This window comes from Athene cunicularia (genome assembly GCF_003259725.1).
Source record: "Athene cunicularia isolate RWA chromosome 3 unlocalized genomic scaffold, athCun1 chr3_part1, whole genome shotgun sequence".
Taxonomy (NCBI): Eukaryota; Metazoa; Chordata; class Aves; order Strigiformes; family Strigidae; genus Athene; species Athene cunicularia.
The window spans coordinates 88,202,691-88,226,824 of record NW_020799097.1 but is presented as its reverse complement, the minus strand read 5'-3'; positions in this window follow the sequence as shown (position 1 = coordinate 88,226,824).

The window sequence follows — 24,134 nt, the reverse complement described above, 5'->3', positions numbered from 1 at the left end:
CAGCAGACCTCTTCATTTAGACAGCCAACAGGAAGCAAAGATTAGGAAAAGGGTTTATTAGAATCTAGTAATTGGCAAACCCTGTATATATGCATTCTCATTAGACTGAAAATTAAAAGTGTTGCTGAGTCATATTGCCATAAGTAACACTGGATAATTTTTTTTTTTTTCCTTTTTTTGTTCCTACTCTTTCCTTTGGATTTAGCTTTCTGAAGGATGCATTATTTTCATTGGTTCAGAAATATAAATTACAAGGTTCCCATATAAAGCTAAATTTGATCATTAAGTCACTGATGCTGTCTCTTTGGATGTACTGAAGAATGAATAAACAAAATGCTATACTTACAAGTTCTTCTGATCATTACCTGTAACTGGAAAGGATCTACCTGTAAGGTAGAAGAGATGGGGGAATACTTAGATTTTAACATTTTATTTCTTTTTTCCCTAAGGTTATAACATTAGCTGGTGGCTGAGGATATCTGTTGTTGCTTTCATTATTGCTAACTCTCAGTGGCAAACAGCTCATCAAACCAATTTTTAAATCATCATGTGAATGAAAGAAGAAAAACCAAAATATTCAGCAAGTTAACTCATTTGGGTAAATAGGTTGTTCTCAGTATTTGCAACATCATACAGATATTATATCATAAAACATATTGCAGCAGCAGTAATAGCAAATATCTGAACAGTGAAAATATGGCTCATGACTATGAATATTCATTGCTTCATGCTTCTGATAACCTCAAAGTCTATCTGCTTACAAATCTTGGCAGAAAAAGAGAGTCCTTGTGGAAAGTAATGGTAAAACAATAAAAAAGGTCAAATCCATGTATTTATGTGTTCGTTCACTTTTATTTAGCCATCATTTTCACTGTCTATCACTTAAGATAACAAAACATTCGCTATCTCCATGTTTTCTTTTTTTTTTTTTCCCCTTGGTTTCCTGAAGTTTGGTGGTTTATCATCTTTCACTAGAGTGTTGACATTGACCCTCAGTTTTGATTAAAATTGCTTCCATGTCTAGCTTCCATGGGAGCCCTAAATATGAGGCAGCATGATTAGCATTTTTTCTTCAACTGGGAAGATTTTTAAAGGCCAGGTGGTGGAAACATATTCATTTCCTGCTGTAAATATATTTTAATATATAAAGTCAAGACAAAAGAGAAAATTGTGGAAGGCATCTCTGGGCAGTGCCATAACTCACAGTTACCACAGAACTCTGCCAATTGTATTGGCAATTTGGTAACACTAACTCATTTTGACCTCCGATGGATAAGTATTATTCTGTGGCAAAATATTTCATCATCATATTTCTGTGAGTTATTTATAGTCATTTAGGCTTTGAAAATACCACCCACTAGAAATCAAGATCAACTATTTTCATGTTTCTAAGTGACTTAGGCAAGTTTGTAAAAAATTTTTTTTTCTAATAAATTGGGAAACTTTGCACTAGATTTTCTTTTTCATTCTGATTCAATAAACTACAGAGTTCTGAAGGAAATTGTCCTGTCACTGATTTTCTGCATAGAAAAGAAATGGGGAAAGAAACATTTGGTAAATGCAGAGATCTGCTGAAATATGTGCTGTCCCAGAAGAGAAATGTTAAAGTACAAGAATTTGGGGTTTATTTTACTGTGGTTATAAAAGAAAATTCTGAATGATTTAACAAATGTGCTACAAAACAGAGTAAACAAAGCAAGTTGGTTTCCTTAATGAGGAAATCAGACTACATAAGACTATATTACATTGATTTATAAGAGGATATTGCATTGATCTATAGCTGTTAAAATATGGATAGCAAATCATGGACACACATCATCGATCAATCAATCAATCAGTCTGAAGTTGAAGGTATTCTTAAAGCCTGAATCTTTTTTAAAAAATAAAAATAATAATAATAAAAAATCAAGCAAGATCCTGAATAAAGAAATAGGGCCATTGTCTTTCACCTTGCATCTGGCTAGATAATGGTCACATTTACATGACGCAACACTCAACAAGGATGGGCAAAACCTTTTGTAATACAAGAGAGAGAAGACAAGTTGGCTGGATCCTCACCCTTACAGAAAAGCTTAATAAACTCTTCTTCTGTCCCTCAGAACTGTCATTTATTAATTTTTAAGATGAAGGGTAAAAATAAAGAGGTTAAACAACAACATCCAAGTCATGTAGCTAAATAAGAATTCTTATAGGAAAGCAAAAGCTTTTTAAAAACCTTTTTTTCCCAGAGTTATGAACTATAACTATGGATGTATGTGGAAAATAAATATGGCCAAATTCTGACCTCAGTTAGACTTGTACAGTCCCATTAAACTTAATAGTTCTCTATGGGTGTAAGTGATGGCAGGATCTAGATTGTAACTGGAATCTTTGTCAGAGCTCCTCAGCTGGCAGAGAGTGAAATTGGGAATGTCTTCATGCTAGAGTTTCCTGTGCTTGGTGAGAACTTTATGGAACAATTTTATGGAACAACACATGCCTGGAAAAACAAATCCCACAGATAATTTATAATCCATACTTCGCACGTGCGTAAGCATGTCATTCACTTCACCTCCATTCCCAGACCTGTGGAGCTGAGGAGTGTCTTGGGACCACTGCTGGTTCCACATCAGTGCTCAGACATAGCCACTCTTTGCGGAGCATTTTAAAATTACATTTTCAAAAACAGTTGTTCCTCCTTGTCAGAGCAGTTTCCTCTGAGCAAATTACATCTCTATAAAGTACTTAAAGCTATAGATATCCTGTGGGATTTGAGAGTGTTTCTCAAATCTAAGGTCTGGATAGTCAATTGTTTCACTGTGGGAGTAGAAACGAGTATTTATGTCACCTCCCACCACTCCCTAACTTACATGGGCAGAAACTCCACATATATGAGCCACAGCATACGCTAGCAGGCCTTTTGCCAATCCTCTTGAACTAAGGAATGCAAGACAAAGCAAGGCTGCCCCACAGATGAGGGATAGACTAAGCTGAATTGCTGTCATAAATATGAAAACTTTCACACAAATATTTGCACATGATTGGTGTTAGGGGCTCTCTCACTTGCAAGATACATCTTCACCTGTAGTTCATTCTAGCACTGCACATATTACAGGGTACAGTTGTACAGGCAGAAAGCTACCCCCACCTGCCCCAGCAATTACAGTTGTGTACATTTGAGTGAGATATACCTGATGTTTCCTTCATATCCTTATTGGCTTGCTTGTCTTTGTTAAAGTCTGCACAGCTGTATCGGTTCTGGTTTCTGGTTGGTAATTCTGGATGACATTTGATCCAGCTGGAGTCAGCCCTCCCTGACAGCTTGAAAAATGACAGGAGAGAGTGGAGGCTCCCCACTGTCATTCAAGGAAAAAAATGGCATCTGCTCTTGTTTATACTCCTGTTTCTGTTTGGTATTTGTATACCCATTGTTTTCTGCAAAATGTTGATGTTTTATCTTCTAGTACAATTCTGGTACTGATCCCCTGTTCCATATCTGACCACATAATATATTTTTAGCAATCATGGTCATGCAGTGACATTCATGGCATGATGTGCCATCTATGCATGATATAGGTTCATGGAGGTGTTGAGGTAGTGTAGTTATATCTTAGCAGTTATATCTTGACTGACCCTTTCAATTGGGCTAAGGTTAACTAGTCAGTCCTCTCTAACCAGGCTGAAATAAAGCAAAACTGAAAATACAGAGTGTTGTTTACCAAATTTGGAAATATATCTGAGATTTGTCCTGCTCCAGAAAACATTGTAGGTTTTCAAAATCTTGTGTCCCAGAAGCTCAGAGGCTTATATCTCCCTGGCATATTTTGAGTGCAGCAGCTGACAAAATAAGCCTTTGTTTACTCAGAAACTTGTATATTTTTGCTTTGTTTTCTGCTACAAAATATATATATAAATTTCTTCTTATATTGTGTCATTCAAATTTTATTTATTTTGCTCTTTTCAGAAACAAAGTATTCAAATATATTTGACATGTCCACAAGAAGAAAAGTAGTTTTTCTGAAACTTGCTTCAAATCCAGACTTCTCTATGGATGATCTTTCTATCTTGGTAAGCCTCTTAATTTCTCAGTTCTTTGCATGTAAACAGGGCTGACATATCTTTCCTCCTCTCACACTGTATCTTGTTTATTTAAAATCTCAGGGTCAATAAGCTCATTTTATCAGGGATTTGCACAGTCCATGGTGGAAGGGGATATGACATTGACTATGACCTCTAGGCAATCTTATTTTACAGTACTCAGTAATAAATAAAATTTATACTAGTTGTTATAAACTATTCTAGGTTTTCATTATTGTATAGCTCAGGAGACCAATACGAAAACTGGAGACTGCTGCAAAGCAATATACCAGAGGAAAAAGATGTTCTGGCAAAACTGGTATGCTGTTGAGAGAGGAATCTCTGAGGATGTCAGTTTTTCTGTTTTGGGAGGGGAGACACATTTCAGCTGTACCATCATTATCATTCCTATTTGTAGCCAAAAAACATGGGAATGACTGTTTATCTAAATATATATACATATATATGTATTTAGTGCCCTAGAGTAAATTTAAAGAGGATTTTTTTAATGTTGTTACTCCCAAGTCCCTCTCCATGTCTGTAAAGTTAACATGGACAGACCATCCAGTGGATGGATGAGGCTGCTGATAATGATACTTTGTTCGATGAAGTCCCACTGTCAGAGGGATGGACTTCACCCCACCTTCTGCTTCTTTTTTGGGGGAGAGGGGATGCAATTTTTCTGTGTGTGCATGTGTGTGATAAACTGCATGCTGTACCGAAAAGCAGCCCACTGAGAGATTGGGTATAGCAATGGGAACATAGAGAAAAGATATATAACACAGAGACTGAAAGGATGTGTAATTGGAAGTAAGATGAAGAATGTTAAGAAGAAAGGCAAATAGTGCATATGTGGAATACAGCCGTAAAACTCATCTGAAAAGGTGGGGAGAAATAGAAAATCAAGAAATAAGATATATTTGAGACTCAAAAGTTGATGCGTTCTTGGCTACTGGGGATCCTGAGCACCAAAACAAAGGATTGATAAGGAGCAAAGTATTTAGCAGCCGTTTAACTCTCTAGCTGTCTTAGGAACTGAGATGCCAATGTGAATAGAAATGTGGCAGAGGCATGGAGAGCCCTGCTCCTACACCTTACCCCAGAAACCACGGGATGGATTCTACAGCCACAGGGGCAGGAGACAGCAAAGCTGCGTGGCCTCACTCTTCTCCACCAAACCAAAGTGATATAGAGCATTGCAAAGGGGGGTAGTAAAAATGCTGTTTACAGCTATTTAACAAACTGCTCCCCAAATGATATTTCTCTCATACAGATGTAAATAAATTGCTGACTTTTATTATGCTGCACTGAAGAAGGCAATGCGAACAATTCCATCTAATAGCTAACTGTAAGTTGAAACACTCTCTACCATAAATTCTGTCTGTTTTTACTGCAGTTTTGGGTGTGCTGATGATGACCACAACATTTTCCAGGGTTCTGTTTGTATTAAGGATCCCCCATGGATTTCACTGAGTTATGCGGGTAACACAGCTTTGAGAGCACCATTACTTGAATGCTTGGAGGCATCAGTTAATTTTTGAAGGATGTCACAGGGATAGAATAAACCACTAAATAATCACAAGAATACTCTATTTGGTTTTAAGAAGGTATTTTTCCCTTTTGTGATACAATCTGCTTGTCTTCCTCTCTTTTGTTAAACAAATTAATGACTTATCCCAGGTTGATGCTCATTACATTTCTTTAATATTCATAGTAAAATCTCTGATGCTGTACTGCTTTACTGCTCAGTGGCTCCATGATATTTAATAGCCCGGCCTTTCATTATCAGCGCTGAGGAAACTTTGCCCATCAGTATCAGGACACAGCACTGGGAGGTGCTGGGCTGATCCTGAAGAGCTCTGAGCATCCTCAGCTCTTGGGGGCACCCATTGGCCTCACAGAAGATGTCTGCTGCACCTACACCCCTAGATTCAGGGTCTTAACTCTGCAAAACAAAATTCCCACTGAAGTTCATGTGAGTTATTTGCAGCCATGCTGAAAGCCTGTTTCTTCACTTAATTACCAGAGGATAAATTGTAAGGTACCACACTGAAGTCTGTGAATTAAATGAGCTTAAATTTAGTCTAAGTATGTAGAAGTGTGATTCTTGGGATGATTACCAAGAAGAAATAATCATCATTCTTAAAATCAGACTTCCAATATTTATCTACTTATTTAAGGTCAAATGTATAGTAGTGAAGGAAAAGTAAGTTCTGCTACTATGGAAAAAGAATACTCCAAAGTGCTGTATCTTCTTCAGTATGTCTGACAAAAGTGCCAGTCTTTTGATTTTTGCTTCCAGCACTGCATATAGTTACGTTAAGGCATGTCTCTCTCATTTGGCAATGAGGTGTGAAATTGTTCATGATTATTAGCCTCTGCAAGGACTTCAAAGAACAGAACTACTGCAACTTACAGGATTATTTTGAGTTCCAAGGGAAATTTACTGCCTCCAAAGAAGTTTTGCTAAGATATTTTGCCTGATGAAAGACATATCTTTAACAATATGGTCCCACCCCCAAACAAACATCTTTTTCATTATAGGAACAGAAGATACAAGTTTCTGTGCATACTGTAATCAGTATAATTTATTTATGTCACAAAATTATGCTGATTTATAGTTGTTGAGTATCTGACTTTTTTTGGTTACAAATATTGTGGAGTTTCAATTAACTTTCATAACCCTCCAGTTGCTTCCCCTGTTTCATCATCTTTATCATCTTTCATTTTCCTCATACCTTGTGGAAAACAAACAAGCATATCAACAAACAAAACCTGTACTTGTTGGACATGGAACATAGACTTCTGTATCACAGAGCTCTGACACATCCAATAGATATTCTCCAGTAGCTGTTTACATCCTGAATGTCCCTTTGTAAGAGCACATGTACAGAAATTGGGTGGATTTGTGTCAGAATAATGTAGAACAGCATTTACATTAAAATAAAAGACATAAAGAGTTATAGTAGACAAGAATACTATTATCAGATACATTGAAACATAATAAGGCTATCGTCACAGCAAGATATTAGTGTGTTTTTTAACATCTCTTCATCTTTTCATGTATGAATTTTATCGCAAGTATATTATTGTAGAATCACAGAATCACAGAATACCATGTTAGAAAGCACATCAAGGACCATCTGGTCCAACTTTTCTTGGCAAAAGAAAAGTCTAGACATGATGACCCAGCACTGTTTCCAGCTGAATCTTAAAAGCCAGTGCAATATCTGTCCTTTGTACATTTCTTTTCCCTTCTGTAGAACGTAAAAGAATATTTGCCTAACTTGCAAAGCTACAAACAAATTACTAGGTAATATTAGCGAGGCCAGAATGCTGCAGTATTGCTCTGGTTGAAGATACAGAAATAAGAACTGCAGCACTTGGCTTCTGATGATAAATCTAAATCAGAAAAATTAAATTACTACTACCAAAAATTTACAGTAATCCATCTGAAAGACACTTGATGAGATGGAGCTTTAAATTTTACTGGAGATCTTGAAGTAAGTCTGTGGTCTCTTTCAGGCACCATTGTATAAAGTTTGCCCAGCAAGGCAGACAAACATTAACTATAGTACAGGGAAAAAAAAAACCCACGACATTTACCAAAAATCTAATTGACTACACAGTTTTCCAGTTTACTTTGCTTATCAACTGCCAAACACATCTAACAATATTTTGTTTAATCCAATTTGTGGAAATGTTGGACTAGCTCATCTATATATATGAAATCAAATATTGCAAAACACTACTGTCAAATTAATTTCCATAATCTTTGTTAATATTGCATATCATGAAAGGGATGTGTTTCTAAGAAAGATACTGCACTGCTATAATAACTTTGTGACCATATCCTGTGCAGGTTATATATGCAGTTGCTGATAGTAACAAGAGGCTTGCCTGGTGGCACAGTGTATGGTTCCATTATTAGAAAAAATGTAGGCAAAACTATTCTCTGTAGGAAGGTAGTTTACTTTAATCCCTGCACTATATTACAAATATATGAATTTCTCATCACAGAGAATTCCTCCTTACAGGTGATTTCACTGTATACTTGAAACTCAGCACTTTGTGCAGAGAAATTGAAAGTACCTTTCTACATACCACAGGACAAATACTTAAACTCCTCAGTCAGCTTTTTCAGTTCTTGCTCAGGCATATCTCCTATTTAAAACAGTTTTGTTGAATGAGTGTCTAGAATTGCCTAAAGAATCCATGATATTTTTATCAGAGGGCAAATTTCAGCTTAGAATGCTGTTAAATTAAAGCAAAACTGATTAAATGACATCATAGACTATGGAATTTCAATATCATTGGTGCAAAGTGGATGACAGTATGCATGGATATGAGGTGACAGTTGTAAAGTAAAAGATGCTCCATGTAACTGAGTTAGACAGAATTAATTCTTTTTTCACCAAAGGAAAGTAGATTATATCAACATAAACAACAATGTAGAATCCTCCATTTGCCTGATGCTACTGAATGAATGTCAACACCCAATGAACCTGTTACTCCTTTTACATTTCCATGTTTAATGTAATGACGGGTGGAGGCTTAGACTAAATGAATCTAGGTAATAATGAAACAAGATATTAGAATTTGTACTAAAATGAAAGGGAAAAGTATTACGTAAATAAATAAATAACCCCAAACCAAACCCATGATCTTTTTCTTTATTTATTTTAGTGATACTGTGTGACTATTTGTGGTGATGTCATAAAAGCTCATCATTTTGCATCCTGTTAATGGGATATTCTAGAATCTTAACGTCTCTAACTGCTGTTTTTGTAGAGGATTCAAAGGATTGAGAATGAATGGATAAAAAATAATTATTATAAAGTTATAACCTTGAAAGTCTCAAATTATCAGACTTTAGTATCAGAACAACTGTTATTGAGGACTCTATTCCCAACTTTTCACTTCTGATTTTTAATCAGATCAAAATTTTCTAGACTAAGCAGGATTTTTTTTCCTCAACTGGAGAAAGACTGTACTTATGGTTTACAGATGTGCTTCTATGTTATTACCTCATGATATAGTTTTATGACTTGGTTTTTATTAACATCAAACATTTGTTTAAATATTAGACATCGCAGCAAAATACTGTTGTTAAATGGAGTTTTCAACCCAACAATTACATTTTGTTGAACAAGCTATTTTTTTTCAGGAAAAACCTGTAACATATGACTTTATCTGATGAGAACACACCATATCAGTTTATACATAAGTTCTAAAGTTGGTCTATTTAAAGCTCTGGAGTCAGACTGAGATGCAGCAGGTGTATTTTGTAAAAGAGATAGGCCTATTAACTTCTTTAGGCTTACTTGTAAATGTTTTATCTCCTAGCAATCTAAGATATTCAACCTTTACTTTAGCACACTTAAATTCAAAAGAAATACTGCACAGCGCACAGCTAACCCATACTGACCTCAGAGAAGGTAATGCTCATAAATAAAACGTTCATGTTTAGACTAGCAATAGGTGTGCCATAGTAACATTAGTATGGTGTAGGTAGCATAAATCTGACTCCAAGCAAATATCTTATAATCAGTGAGAATTTACTTGAATGTATTTAGTGACAACCAAAGCATAATTCTCAGACTTCTCTGATAAAAGCCCAGTATAACTGCTCTGTGCATGTACCTTGAAGGATAAAATGAGAATTAATCCAACATTGCTGCCAGGGATGTTAAAATTGATTCAGTCAGGTGTAATGAAAGGGAAGAACTGCATAAAATGAAGTGATTGGCCAAATCAGGTTTGCTTTGCCAGTTTTAATGATGTAAACTGAATCAAAATTAAATCTCATTCTACAATGGAAAGGGACAAAGTCTTAAAAAAAGTATGCCACTGGACTAAATATGTGACATACTGGTGCATTATCATGAGCTGCAGCTGTCAGAAGCCTGCCAGATTACATTGCAGGAAGGTATGCCTGTTCATGTCTGAATGTAAAAACATTTGCCATTTCTATATCATGCAGCATTAAATAAAAAACATTCAGAATTTGTCTATTTGAAATGCAAAATAACAATTGAAACAAATTTTCTCTATTGCTTTTCACATCTGCTTGCTGCCTAATAAAAGTTTTAGATTAAAAAATAAAAAAAAAAAAAGGAAAAAATGATTCTATGCACAGAGTTCTGTTACATATATGAATGCTGAAATAACACCATAATGATGTTAATATTGCACCTGTTACAACTGAAAACACCACTTGTGCTTTGGAAATAATTACTTCTCCTGAATATATTGGCAAAGCTATCTATACAAGACTGAAAGGCTTAAGGTAGGCTTGTCAAGGATACATTAGTTTTTCTTAGTTTTATAACTAGGGAGGGGGAGGAAAAAAAAAAAATCCAGAAAGATTTTATTGAAGTCAACAGAAATATTCCCACTGGCTTTAAACTGAACTATATACTTCAAGCTCTACAAGGTGTCTAAGGCAGAATTGGGCCATGACTCATATTTGATGAAAGACTAGGAAGCAATTCAGAACTCACCACCGAACTAAGTAAGGAAGCTATACTCTATGCATCTAGGGCTCAAAATGGGAGCAAGAAGCTGCTAGACATCAAAGGGGAAAAAGAATTCAGTTATCTAATCATCTAAAAAATGAATCTGTGTCTTACATGTCAACCATGTTAGAGAGATGTCACTGAAGTAGCTCGGAAGGTCATTTTTACTTTATTCTCATATGATATTGCCTGAAATATTACTGAAGTATGAAATATTAATGAGGCTACCTTCATGATGTCCATTTCAGACAAGATCGCAAGAGAGGGATAGAATTATTATCCTAGTGTTTCTAATAGAAATTTAAGAGCAGTTTTGGTACATGATCCTCCGGTCCAGCATAATGCCCTGTGTGGATTTTTCTTTTTTTTTTTTTGGCCTGAGAAGAGTCCACAACAAATAATTTGTTAGCCACAAGCAGCAGGACTAGCCTCAAGACAGTGTGGGACTGAAGTGTGTGTGTGTATTCTGCAAGGCAGAAGAAAGAAGAGTCGTTTCCTGTTCCTCCATACAGAGCTCTAGCAGATTGGATTCCTTTGCAACAAGGCCATCTGTCTGGCCATCACCTCTGTCTGTGCTAGCATTCATGGCTGAGACATACTTAGGATATAGACATGCGGACAGCTTAACACAAATGCCTTGGAGATAGAAAGAACCACAGACTTTACCCTCTTTAAAGCTAATGCTCTGGCTCTGTATTTTGTGAGATCGGGAAAACCCTATTTTTTAAGACACTGAGTCTAACATAAGGATTTTGAAGAAATGTTTTTTTTCTCAGAGTTTAAAGCTTAATTTATTTAAGCTTAACAAAAGTTCCAAAACATCCAGATACACTTGACATCCAGACTCCTGCAGAACATATAAAACAAACAGCCTAATACCCTTCCACCCATTTTCAGTAGTTTCAAAACATTTTTGTTTTCTTCAGTCCACTTATTGCCCATCCCCAGTGAAAAGGCATTTAAAATGCCTTAGCACGTCTTTTATATTCCAGATGATGTTATTTACCACCATGTAAATATTCTTCAGAAATTACAGTAGGTATCACTCTAATTATCTTTTCCTAACTTTGACTGCAGTCAGTTTTCCATAGAACCATTTCATACATTGTAAATTGAAGGGGCCCAGTAGATTTACAGGTCTTCCTGCCAATAACCTTACCATCTCTGGAAGAGGACTTTTTTGTACATCTATCTCTCTCACTGTAGTTCTGAAGAGTGTGCCTCTCTTACCTTGAATCTGTGCAGTTCTCTGCAAGCAATCATACAAATTAATAAAATTCAGATTTGTGGCTTACAGACAGAGGAAATAAGTCTAACAGAGGGTGAAGCTGAGATAAAAGCCCCACAGGGTAGCAACTTGGAAAGATTGCTAAATGGCCTCATTATCTCCCATAGCTCTAGCTAACCAGACAATTAGAAACAACATCCATGGTGACTTAAAACCAAGAGAAAAGGGTTGGCTGATAACGAGCATGGAGAATATTGTGGAACAATTTCAGACCTATAGAAGCAATAATGTTGATGGTCATCAGAAAGCAGCTTGTGGCTTGCAGAAAGAAATGTATTCCAAAACCAGGAAGAAGTGAGCTGAGACATCATTTTCTTTTTCTAAGGGAGAGGTGGGTACAAAAGACCTGACAGGGAAAAAATCCAGCCCAAAGCTGGCCACTGGTCCACTCAGTGCAGGAATTAGAGTTGCTACCTCTGAGAGGAGACAAGTGCATGAAAAATAGGATAAGCTTCATTAAAAGCACAATTTCACCAAAAGTACTCAAGGTTCAGAAAAAAGCAACAGAGAGCCCGGCTGAGCCCCTTTGCCAGAGTAGCTATAGGTACAGGATCCTCCTGAAGGAGGTTGTCCCAGGTGTAGACAAGAAAAGATGTGGAAGGAACCCATGGCAGTGTAGATACAGGAAGATGGAAAGTGTCTGCACTATGTCTCATGTCCTTCAGCTGTCTGTCATAAATTTTTTTTCTTCAGGACATCTGTGGGTTGAGAATAAGCCACCTGTTTTGCACAGGGCAGATCCTATTTTCTCACTGGGACAATTGTAAGAAATTGGAACTATAATTTCTGCCTAACTTTTATCTCCCAGAGGTTTTTCTATTTTAAATTTGCGTGGTTTTTTTTTTTTCTTTTTTTCCCTCTCCAGTACACATTTTAACATTTCCTGCTTTCTGAATTCCAATGTTCTGATCATCCAGGTCTATTTAGTAAGGAGAGCTACTGCCAACAGATGGATCACAAAAGCTTATGTGCCTTCTAATGAAACCAATCTTTCTAATTTACTTTTCCCTGCAGAATGTTTTTATGCTTTCCTCATTTCTTCAGAGTGCAACTCTCAAAATCATCTGTTTGACCATGTTCCCAGGGTGGTATTTGTGATATAATAAAATATAAACATAAAAAAATATAGCTATGCTGAATTTAAAAGTCAGACAGGTTTCACAGGTGCTGCTGAGAGCTTTTAATTATTTAGAAATGACACAATAGCATCACAATTACTGTTACCTTGGATGAATATTCATGAATGGAGTAGATATTATAGTAGTGCTGAGTGAACTTCAAAAGACAGAGTTGAGTTCTGATGCAGATGAGTATTGAAGGTTTGAATGCTTATCTGAAACAGCTAACTTGACCTGAAGTGTAGCTGTCAGGCATGAATCTGAGAGGTTTGAAATTAATTCAGGTTAGAACTCCAACACAAAGATCTAGGGCTAAGTCACTGTTGTGTTTTAAACCCACCAAGCAGCCAAATACCACATAGCCGCTCACTCACTCTCCACCACCCCTGGGGACTGTGGGAGAGAGTTGGAGAGTTAAGGGTAAGGACACTTGTAGGTTGAGTTAAAAGCAATTTAATAATTGAAATAAAATAGAATAATAATAATAATAATAATAATAATAATAATAATAATAATAATAATAATAATAATAATAATAATAATAGAAAACACAAATGAGTAATGCACAATTTGATTGCTCACCACCTGCTGACCAATATCCGGCTGGTGATTCCAGGGAAAGGAGGATCCTGAAACCACCATCCCGAAAACCCGAGTTAGTTTCCCAATCCACCCTTAACTATATACTTAGCATGATGTTAGATAATACTGAATATTCCACTGGCCAATTTGAATCCATTGCTGTGGCTATGCTCTTCCCCAGATTCTTGTGTGTCTGTGCACTAGCAGGACATGAGAATGTGAAAAGTCCTTGATTTCTTAGCAACAACTAAAACCATCAGTACATTATCAATATTCTTCTCATATCAAATCCCATACTGAATCCAAAACACAGCACTATTCTAGCTACTAAGAAGGAAGGAAAATAAAACAATTAGCTCTAGCCCAGCTGAAACCAGGACAGCCACTGACAATGCATGAAAAGAAATTTGCTGTAAAGAATAGGTCCCCTAAACCAAGAAAACCCTGTGAAACACACTACACCCATTTTCAAACCTTCACAAACCTTCAAGGACCCATTTACACCCTTCAAGCTTTATGAAAAGTTGTCCACCATGACAATAGATCTTTGTAGACCTCCTTTCTCCCATTTCTCAGGAACTTGTGGTTATATTTCTTCTCTAGTGTCTTGAAATAGTCTACTTTTCTTTATCTATGGGCAGCTCTGAATTGCTTGTCTGGGGCAGCTCTGAATCGCTTGTCTGGACTTGGTGGAACTGAAAATCTGTTTTACCCAGAAAAATCAGTTCATGAAAACATCTGCAATAGGATGACTAGGAAAAATTAAAAAAAAAAATTTAAAAAGTAAAATTTAAAATTTCACCTTTTTGATGCAACTTAATTGCAACAAGAAAGACCAGATCTTAATTGTCTTTGAAGCAACAGCAGTAAAGATGTAATACCCTTTAGATGTCCACATCTCAGACTTGCTTGGGAAGTACTTATGAATGGGTCCTGGTTGAGGTCAGAGAATCTGAATGTCAGTGAGATCAAGTAGGATGTTATATCCCTCTTCAATACAAGACAACTTCAGAACAAACAGGAAAGCAGATCATTCTTCAGGTTTCATAATGGAAAACTCTAGGAGTTATCATAACTCAGTACAACTAAATCCTTGATGATGTTTCCTGTATTAACCAACCTTGGCCCATGCCAGACTATCTTAAGCCTATTAAATTAATTCAGTAAAGTATAGTGACTGAACATTAGCCAAAGGTTTTTATGTCCAGTCTTTGATATCAGTTGTATTTCTTTGATTGTGCCCAGAATTTTTCAGAAGTTGTCAGACCTTCTTTATTTACCCTGAATGGATTTTAGAGGAACAAACCTCTTCTAATACTACTTTTTTTTTTCTAAAGAAAACGTGCATTTCTTTTGTCAGGCAGGAGTTCACTGTTCATGTTTCCATTTTACCCCATGAAAAAAGGCAACTATGCAATTTACCATGCTTGACTGAGACCATTGGTGTTGCTGTCCTGCTTATAAGAATGGCTAGGAACTGATCATGAGGATCGCTAGGAACTGATTCTTCTTCAGAAAGGTGTGGAACAAAAAAAAATTGTAATGATCTCAGTTTTGCAGCTTAAGAAAGGGAGAAGTTCAGAATTATTTCCTATCTTTAAGTGATTGAGTAACATGAGTAACATCTTAAAAAAATATTTATATCTTTAGTCTCAAAAATATGAGCTGAAATATCTTCTCTATTGGCTATATGTAGGATTAGACATGTAAAGAGGAGTTGACTGAAAAAGGAGTATCTTAGAGTTCCAACAACAAAGTGAAGGAGTGGGGAACTGGTTAGTGCTTTTTTGTTATGCAAATACTGAAGTGCATTCATTCATGCATCAAGAAAAATATCAAATTACCACTCTTGTGGCAAGAATATCTTCTCAGTCTTTTAATCTATTAAAAAAAAAAAAAAAAAAAAAAAAGTAAAATGAAAGGTCACACTTTTGTTCATGCACAGACAGGAAACCAAAAATCTGTGCAAGTTGTTGGGGATAGAGTCTAGATTTCCTTCATGTACTGCAGTGTCACAGAGGCTTCACCGCAGTCAGAAGAACAGCTCTGAACTAACACAGAGGGAAAACAAGATCAGGATCTCACCTGTGATGAATGATGCATTTTCAACCTGGAGAGCTGCAATATGAACTGACAGCAGTTTCCCCAGATGAAAATAGATAAACTCGTCGAACCTTCTGGCAAGGTTCCACTGTTTCATCAGTTACGCAAATCATTGTGTTATTCATTGGAAAACAATGAGATGCATCAAAATGAAAAAATGCCAGCTCCCCAATGAAAATTTAATATGCTACACATGTATTCATAAGCGGTAGGATCATTATCAGGTTTTAGGTTTTTTCCAATGGCTTTTGCTGTTTTGATGAGGTGCTAGACTGACACAAACTGTCTGAAGTTTATGCATCACAAGTACAGTGAGGAATGTGAACCTTATGTCCCCTGGAGTTCCTGGACTCCCTGTGGGAATCTTTCAGCTAGGGAGGGGTGGCATGTATGACTCCCTTATGCATCTTGACCTAAAGGAACTTCCTTATAATTTCCAGCCTGTGTAATACTCTTTCTAATAAATCTGCCCTTCAGTTAAGAGCTTTGACCTTTCCATGTCCTGCCTTGACTTCATTTTGTAGCTGTGCATTTCATCCGAATGCTCCATTTTACAGTGTCCTTGGATGCAGAAACACTGATTTCTACATGCTTACAGTGCTATACCATTTTTTACCACTAAGAATAAGCACTTCTTGCTATTCAATTTTTTTGTTGCAATCTCTGTCAAGCTGAGCCAGTGTTTCCTGCTGTTCTTTGCATTTCACCATCTTTCTACACCTTGTCTTGGGAATTCCATGTGTGGCACATTATTGCTGGAGTGCTTGGTAAATTCAGACATTCTTCTGTGGGATACAAACAGGCCCCTCTCCTCCAGGATTGAGGGAGAAACCTCACAGCTCACATTTCTGCATTTCATTCACTGCAGTCACTGTGACAGGGCTCAGTTTGAAAGCATTTGATGTTTCACAAGATAATGAAGTCTCTGCACTGTATCAGATAAGACAGCAGAGGAGTGACACCTGCAGACTAGTATTTTACTTCCTTACGTACATTCAGTTTGAAGAGGGTGCAAAAAAGATTTGTGAGGTTCAGGCGATTCCAGGCAAGCAGTTAGAAGGAATGAAAGACAGAGGTAGAGGAAAAAGAATACTAATGGTTTCAGTTGAAATGAAAATAACTGGAAGCTAAAGCTTGAGAAGAAAATGCCATCTTGTTCAGAGAGTAAGACAGAAGATACTTTGCATGTAATCTTTAAGAGCTGAGGTCCAATGTTTGGTTTACAACCATGATTTTCATTTGTAAACCATTTTCTTTGGCCTCACAAGGTTCATGAGCTAATTTTAAGAAACAATGAAGAGAAAGGAGCCCAAGTCTGTGAGCTTTACTACACAAAAGTCTGCAATTTCACTGGAAATTCTTCTGGGAGCAAACTAAAAATTGAAAATCACTGGTAGCAGCGTTATCTTTTTGAGTGTCAGAACTACAGTGTTATGGTGGTTTAGTTCTACAATATTACCTTGAGGACTCTGCCATTTCAACTGTGTTAGATGGCTGTACATCTTAAAGTCCCCACTCTGAACACTTTGCATCTCATGGAGAAGTGTGCTGGTGAAGAGTCCCTTTGGCCTTCATCCAGTAAGTATAGTAAAGTGTATTCTTTCAAAGTAAAGGAAGAGGGAAGGCAAAGCAAATCACAAGGGAGGAACTGATGGCTGTGCTTTTTGTGGGGTTGTATCTTTTGTTTTTTCTTCAGCAATTTATAAGTTAGGTGGAGATTCTCTTTGAATTCGTGGTTGTCTGTGAATAAGGAGTATTAACTGCCAAAATATTCACTAGAGACATGCCTGTTTGTTGTATTTCACCTGGAGTAATTTTAAAGTGATTTACAAGTACTTTGAACCTGAAATTTCCTGGTGAAATCATAGATCATCCTGCAGTGATTAGCAGAGTGTACACCTCTGAAGTCAGGCTGAGATCTTCAGGTCTTCTGAGTTAAAGGCAAATTGCTTATCCAGCTGCAGATGAACAGAGCATTGAAATGTTATTAGATAACAAAGAGCAGGTTTAGAACAGAGCTGTACCTGTATGCAGTGATACTGCAGTAAGAATACTGTTGTTTGGGGTTTTTTTTTGGTGGGTTTGTTTTTGTTTTTGTTTTTGTTTTTTTTTTTAATTAAGAAGGAACAGGAACCAAAGCAACATCAACCAAAATATTTTAACTTGAAGTATAACTGAGTGGATGATCTCACAGAATAAATCCAAAATTCTGTACCTGTATTTCAAACTTTATCTCTCTTTGGTCCCTTTTTGTATTTGTGCCACTGAAGATCCATATGAAGAGGAAAATGGAGCTGTTTTGCAACTTTTTTTAAAAGAGTGGGTTTAAAAAACCCACATTTATCACAAAAGATTAGAGGTCCAGTGTATTTATATTTGTCAGTAACAATGTGTTGTATACATTCTACACACAGGCTTGCTTTCCTATTAAAACAGAAGTCACATGCTTTCTGAAGAAAATAATCTGGTTAGATAATGTTTATTCGCTAATATTATGTACACAATGCATGTTGATGTTTAAAGCAACCATAACTTCAAGGAAAATCTCTCCTATCTGTTGGTAACTAAACCTAGAACAGGCATACACAGTCCTTTTTCATGCAAAATCCTGCTGAAAATTCCAGTTTTTATGAACTAGTGTGTGAGGAATCTGAGGGTTTTCTGGAGCACAGTTCCCAGCTATGGGCATTCAGCATTGCTACCCAGAGAACCAGCCTTCTGTCAGAAGATAGAGAGTCAGACACCAGTTCAAATTTGACAGAGGAGAAGCTGCACAGCAGTACAAAGGGAAATAGGTGTTCCTAAGAGCAGGCAGCATGTACAGATCCAGACATGCAAGTTTAGGGAACTGGAATGGAGAGCCCTGTCATCATGTTGTTCTCCAAGGAGAGTCTACTCTAGTACATCACTTTTTTTTTTTTTTTTTTTTTTTTTTTTTTTTTTTTTTTTTTTTTTTTTGTGCCCACTCATTACTATACACAGTTTTTTGTACACCTTAATCTCCCCAAAGAAGCTCCTCCATAGTTCCCTAACCATGGGCAAATTTTTTCTCCGGGAGGAGAAAAATGCTGATCCATGTCTGAAATATCCTCTCCTGTATATCAGGGAGGTTGGGAAAGTGGGCTGCTCTTTGTCTTCCTAGCGGAAGATACACTGTTAGGGAAGACAGGGGAGTAGGAAGGGAGTGGTTCTGAAAATGGATCTCCACAAGCTTTGTTTTCTTTCCCATCAAAAGTAAAATGGGGGCCTTCAAAAATCTTACACCCAAAACCAAACTAACCCCAAAACCAAGACAATAGAGCCAGAGAGTAGTCAACTACATGTTTTGAACTGTACAATGAGTAGCTGACAGAACATGCATATGGGTTTCCTACAGTGGTGTTATTTCCAATCTATTGGTGAGAGTGTATTGCCTGACTGCTCCCCCTCCAGGAACTCCACTGGGATCAGGAACTCATTTGATGAAATTACTATTGAAAAAAATCAGTTTCAATGTCACATTAAAAATTTCATTGGAAAAAATGCTGATTTCTTTTGGATTAGTCCCAACAGACCTCAGCATGTTAAAAAATCCACAAAAAAACACACAGGCTAAAACCAGAGGTAATAGTAGGAAACTGCCTGGAAAGACTGTGTTTAATGCAGTCTGATAGAAAAGGAGGGCTATTATTTCTAGAGCAGTTATTTAGGTTTCTAAGTTCCCAGCCATAGCTCTTCATATTCAGCAGAGAACACAAAATATGATGAGACAGCTGTGTTTGCACATACACAAATCCAGTTTCTCTTCTGGACACTGAAAAAGAGGAAGGGATGCAGTGCCAGTGGCATAGGCTGACTCCAAAGAGAAGTGAAGGCAATCCTCCTTTGCTTTAGGAAATAGCTCTTCGAAGCACAGCTTTGTGGTGAACTCATATCACCAAACACCACCCCGTGCTTCATAGTGCTTGATTCTAACAAAGGACTGAAGAGCAAATTTTCCAGAGCACCTACATTACTTAGATCTCATGGTCCTTTCAAAAGGAAATGAGAGGGAGACTTTTGAGTCACTTAAGTCTGTGTAAAAACCCAACTCTATGCCTAATGCTCTTTAAATACACGGACATGACATGTTTGTACAGAAATAGACGTGTCCTTATATATACTCCAATGAAGAACAATGAAATAATGAATATCAAATAGTAATAAGCCTCCAACCTTGAGATTAAATTAATAATTTTCTGTTCAAAAGAGAGAAGAACAAATATAGACTTTCATATTTGAATATTTGTCTCTGCACTTCTGTTATCCTCAGCATGACACTTATGAAATGCTTATGGTAATTGAATACTGTTTTTCTTTATGTGCTGGATTTGGCTGAGGTAGAGTTAATTTTCTTCATGGTAGCTGGTATGGGGCTACGTTTTGGATTTGTGATGGAAACAGTGTTGATAATGCAGAGATGTTTTCATTATTGCTGAGCAATGCTTACACACTGCCAGAGTCTTTTCTGCTCTTCACCCTGCCCCACCAATGAGCAGGATCAGGTTGCACAAAAAGTTGGGAGGAGATACAGCAGAGACAGCTGACCCCAACTGACCAAAGGGATATTCCATACCACATCACGTCATGCTCAGAGATAAAACTAGGGGGAAGGTTTGTTGGGGGCTGTTGCTCAGGAATTGGCTAGGCATCAACTGGTTGGTAGTGAGCAATTGCTTTCATTTGCATCACTTGTCTTTCTTGGGCTTTATTTCTCTCTCATTTTTATTTTCATTTTATTATTATTATAATATAATATTTCAATTAGTAAACTGTTCTTATCTCAACCCAGAAGTTTTCTCACTTTTACTCTTCCAATTCTCTTCGCCCCATCCTGCTGAGGTAGGGTGTGAGTGACCAGCTGTGTGGTGCTTAGTTGCCAGCTGGAGTTAAACCACAACAACTTAGTTACACATTTTAAATTAATATATGAATTCACAGGACAGGAGGCTAAATAAAAAATATCTCTTCATGTACCTTAGTGCACTCAGTCTGAGAGGCAGGGTACACTAAATGGTAGCTGGGACAAATTTTTAGGAATTGAGTCTAGTCTCTTAATCAGAGTCCATTACAGGTGCAATATAAATTAATTCTTAGTAATATATAATACCTTGCACACTGAATTAAATCAAGGAAGAAATTGTATTTGGAGAATAATATGTATGCTTTCTGCATTTAACATTTTTTTAAATTTCCATTTCCAAACACATTACTGCGTTTTCACATGTATGACTCCTGCCTTAGGAGGAGTAAACATAATTTTAAATTTCTGAAACAGGATTTCCAGAATAACCCCCAGCAGGCAGAGCATTCAGAGCAGGGAAGGAAGGAGGGGAGTGCAAAAAGTGGTCGCAGATGGGGGCTTTTGCCTCCAAGTCTTGGAATCAGGGTCAGAGGAAATGTCAAAGAAGATGGAGCTCTTGGGAGCACTTCCACTTACATGAAGCTCACATACAGAACCTCATTAATATTCTGTGTTTACTCTGCATACAATAACCATGCAATACACATACCAAAATATAGCTTGTTTTGGTACATATACTTGGCTAAATCTTCAATAAAAATGTTACTTAGATCATCTAGACAGATCACAGTGATAGTCTTTATGGCATCTGCTAACTAATGTTGGGGCAGAGTTAAGGGTACAGAAGCATTTCTAATATGAGCATCTGCTGATTTATCAAATATTTACTTTGAATATCTCCTGAGTCTGATTTCGCTTTTCTCAGAGTAGAGGGGGAAAGAAATGCTTCAAATTTAGCACTATTTTATAGACATAAATCAAAATATTTGTGCTAGGTGAATAAAGTCCCTTCTCATTATATCCCTTTGCACTGTAAACCATTTTCTTTAGACAAATATATATCTGGAAATATAACATCTGTATTTATAATCAAATGGACATCTGTTTGGACACTGATTAAACACCTTGTTGCTAATTTTTGAGGGTGAGAATTGTTTAATAGGGTGGTTCAATTGCATTGTCAGTTGTTCTATTGGGATACAGAACCCTCTTAACAGATGGACAGAGTTCAATCTGTCTGTGATTTGATTACATACAATTTAACAGTTTAACAGCTGTGTAGTGGCTTATGTGAATTATTTGCATGAACAATTTATCAACAAGGTAGCCTACAAGCTTTATTGAAACTTCTCACGGTAATGTTCAAGAAAACTGTTGTGTTATTAGTTTCAGCTGTTATTAATTAATACTGCTTGCTTTTGTTACAATTTTCTGACACAAGCAACAAGGTGGACTACAATTATGCCACATTTTTATCCAGTTATTCTTTAACAGCATCTTCACAAAGAAAACTTGGCAAGAGAAGGCTGTGTTTCTTTCAGACTGCCCCTGAAAGCAGAAAGGAGCCAGTGCTGTCAGAATTTAACTCAAACCACGTTCTCATGAATGCTAAACTGTGGTGTGTTTGCTAGTGAAATGGAAGTGCTTAGGGGTAAAGACCCATCTGGTCCCTTTCAGATAGTATTTCTCATAAATACAGGTGGATGCTTTGCTCTTTTTGACCTTATTAGAGTTACAACTCTCATGACACACTGAAGAGTAGTGTTCAACATCAGTAATTTCTTGAAATCTGAGGATGGCATCCCACTTTTCACTGTAAGCCAGCATCTTCTTACTGTGATTTGGTAAAATGCAGGAGGAACAGTAACGCTACAGAGTGCCTCTCTGCAGTCAACAACCTACCACAGCTTCGCCCCCCCTTCAGGAGTACTGGAATGAGACAATGTGTGCTAAAACCCATAAAGTACTGTTTATTGAAAGCCAAAGAAATTGAGACCTCCTGTTGTTCCCAAGATATCCTGAGATGTTACAAAGATCTGAACTCTGTTGACAACATGATTCATGACAGCAGAGCTCCTCTGCTCTCACTGGATGGAATTACCTCAAAGGAAAATGATAATACCTTCCTACAGCATCATGGTCATCACAGTCTGGTGGAGATTCATGAGAAATTCGTGGTGCAGCCATTGTCAAAGTGTTACCCACACCACTTCCAGAAACTGCTGATTTTGTTTCCAGTTCATCACTCAGTTTGAGACCTGGTCTCTGGGTGGTATCTGGCCACCTTTTACATAGCTGGACTTCCAGGCCTCTAAGCGGGACTGCCCGTTTCTCCTGAGCACTTCTTCAGCCAGGAACTCAAGATAATCTGGCCTAGCAATGTTCTTAACAATACAGCTGCAAAATTCAGCACCACCTCACCCGGATTACTTTGGTATGCTGAACATATTTCCAAAGCTGTCGTTTGCTTTTTCTCTGCCTCATCTTTCCACAAAGGTTCTTCCACTTGACTTTTATTTCTGTTTTCCCAGCTAGCTTTTCTTTCCCAGGTACACTGTCCTGTCCCTCTTTGTCCTGTGCACCCTCCTGCACTCCTCCTGATTCCTCACCTACTTCTCTTCCTGCTGAGCCACTGCCTCTCATCTCTATGCCACTCCCCTCACCCTTCTTGCCTCTCAGACCAAACAAAACCATCAAAACAGACAAAAGTACCACCCAGGAACTCAGCTCTCCACTTCTTTCCAATCCCTCAGACTGCCTCTGTGAGATTTTGGCAGCAATAAGGTCTCTCTTGGGACTGCTGTGCCACTGGAGCACCTCCAGCCACACCAGCCCCTGGGTTCATGTCACTTGGAGAGAGTCAGTCAGGCCTGGGGCACCTCCTGGGTCCCAGGCAACCTGGAACATTTTCAGATGTCTCCCATGCCCTGCTCTGCATGGGGGACACTTGCAAAAAGAAGAATTGAGGAGAGGCTGGGACAATTTCTGGAAATAAGCCCCCATAGCCTTCTCACAGAGGTTTTCCACATGGGCAAAACCAGGGATGTCCAGCCCTTCACTCCCTCTTCACACACCATGTCAGTGTGGTAAATGAGCTAGGTCCGATGTAACTGACAGCAGACTTCAGTCTATTGTCTTTCTAACACTGAGCATAATGAACTGTGTTTTCATGTGTTGCATCAGAGTTTATTTTGTTTCTGCTGACACTCAATATCCGTAGATATTAGGGAGCAGAGCTGAAATAATCTCTTGGGTAATTTACTCTCTTTGACTGCACTACTAAAATTTGGTATTCATAGATTCCTACACAATCCCCATTAGTTTACCCTCATTACATGCAATGATAGTGATTCTGTACCTTCCTTTGTCTGACTTTATTATAATGTATTATTTATAAGACTGCTTCCATGGCATGGTATATCTAAGCGGTGACACAGCACTGCCACAGAAAGTCCTAACAAACACAGCAAGTACCAGTGGTGCCTCCACACAGCAGGAGAAACACAAGGTGCTCGAATGCTATGCCAGTTTAAGCCCACTCCTGTCACAAGCTGTGAAGCATATCTGCACAGTGCTTTGTAGTTTCGGGTATCAGTTTGATCAATTAGCCCTGCCTTTATTCTATTCCCCCCCCCCCCCCCCCCCCC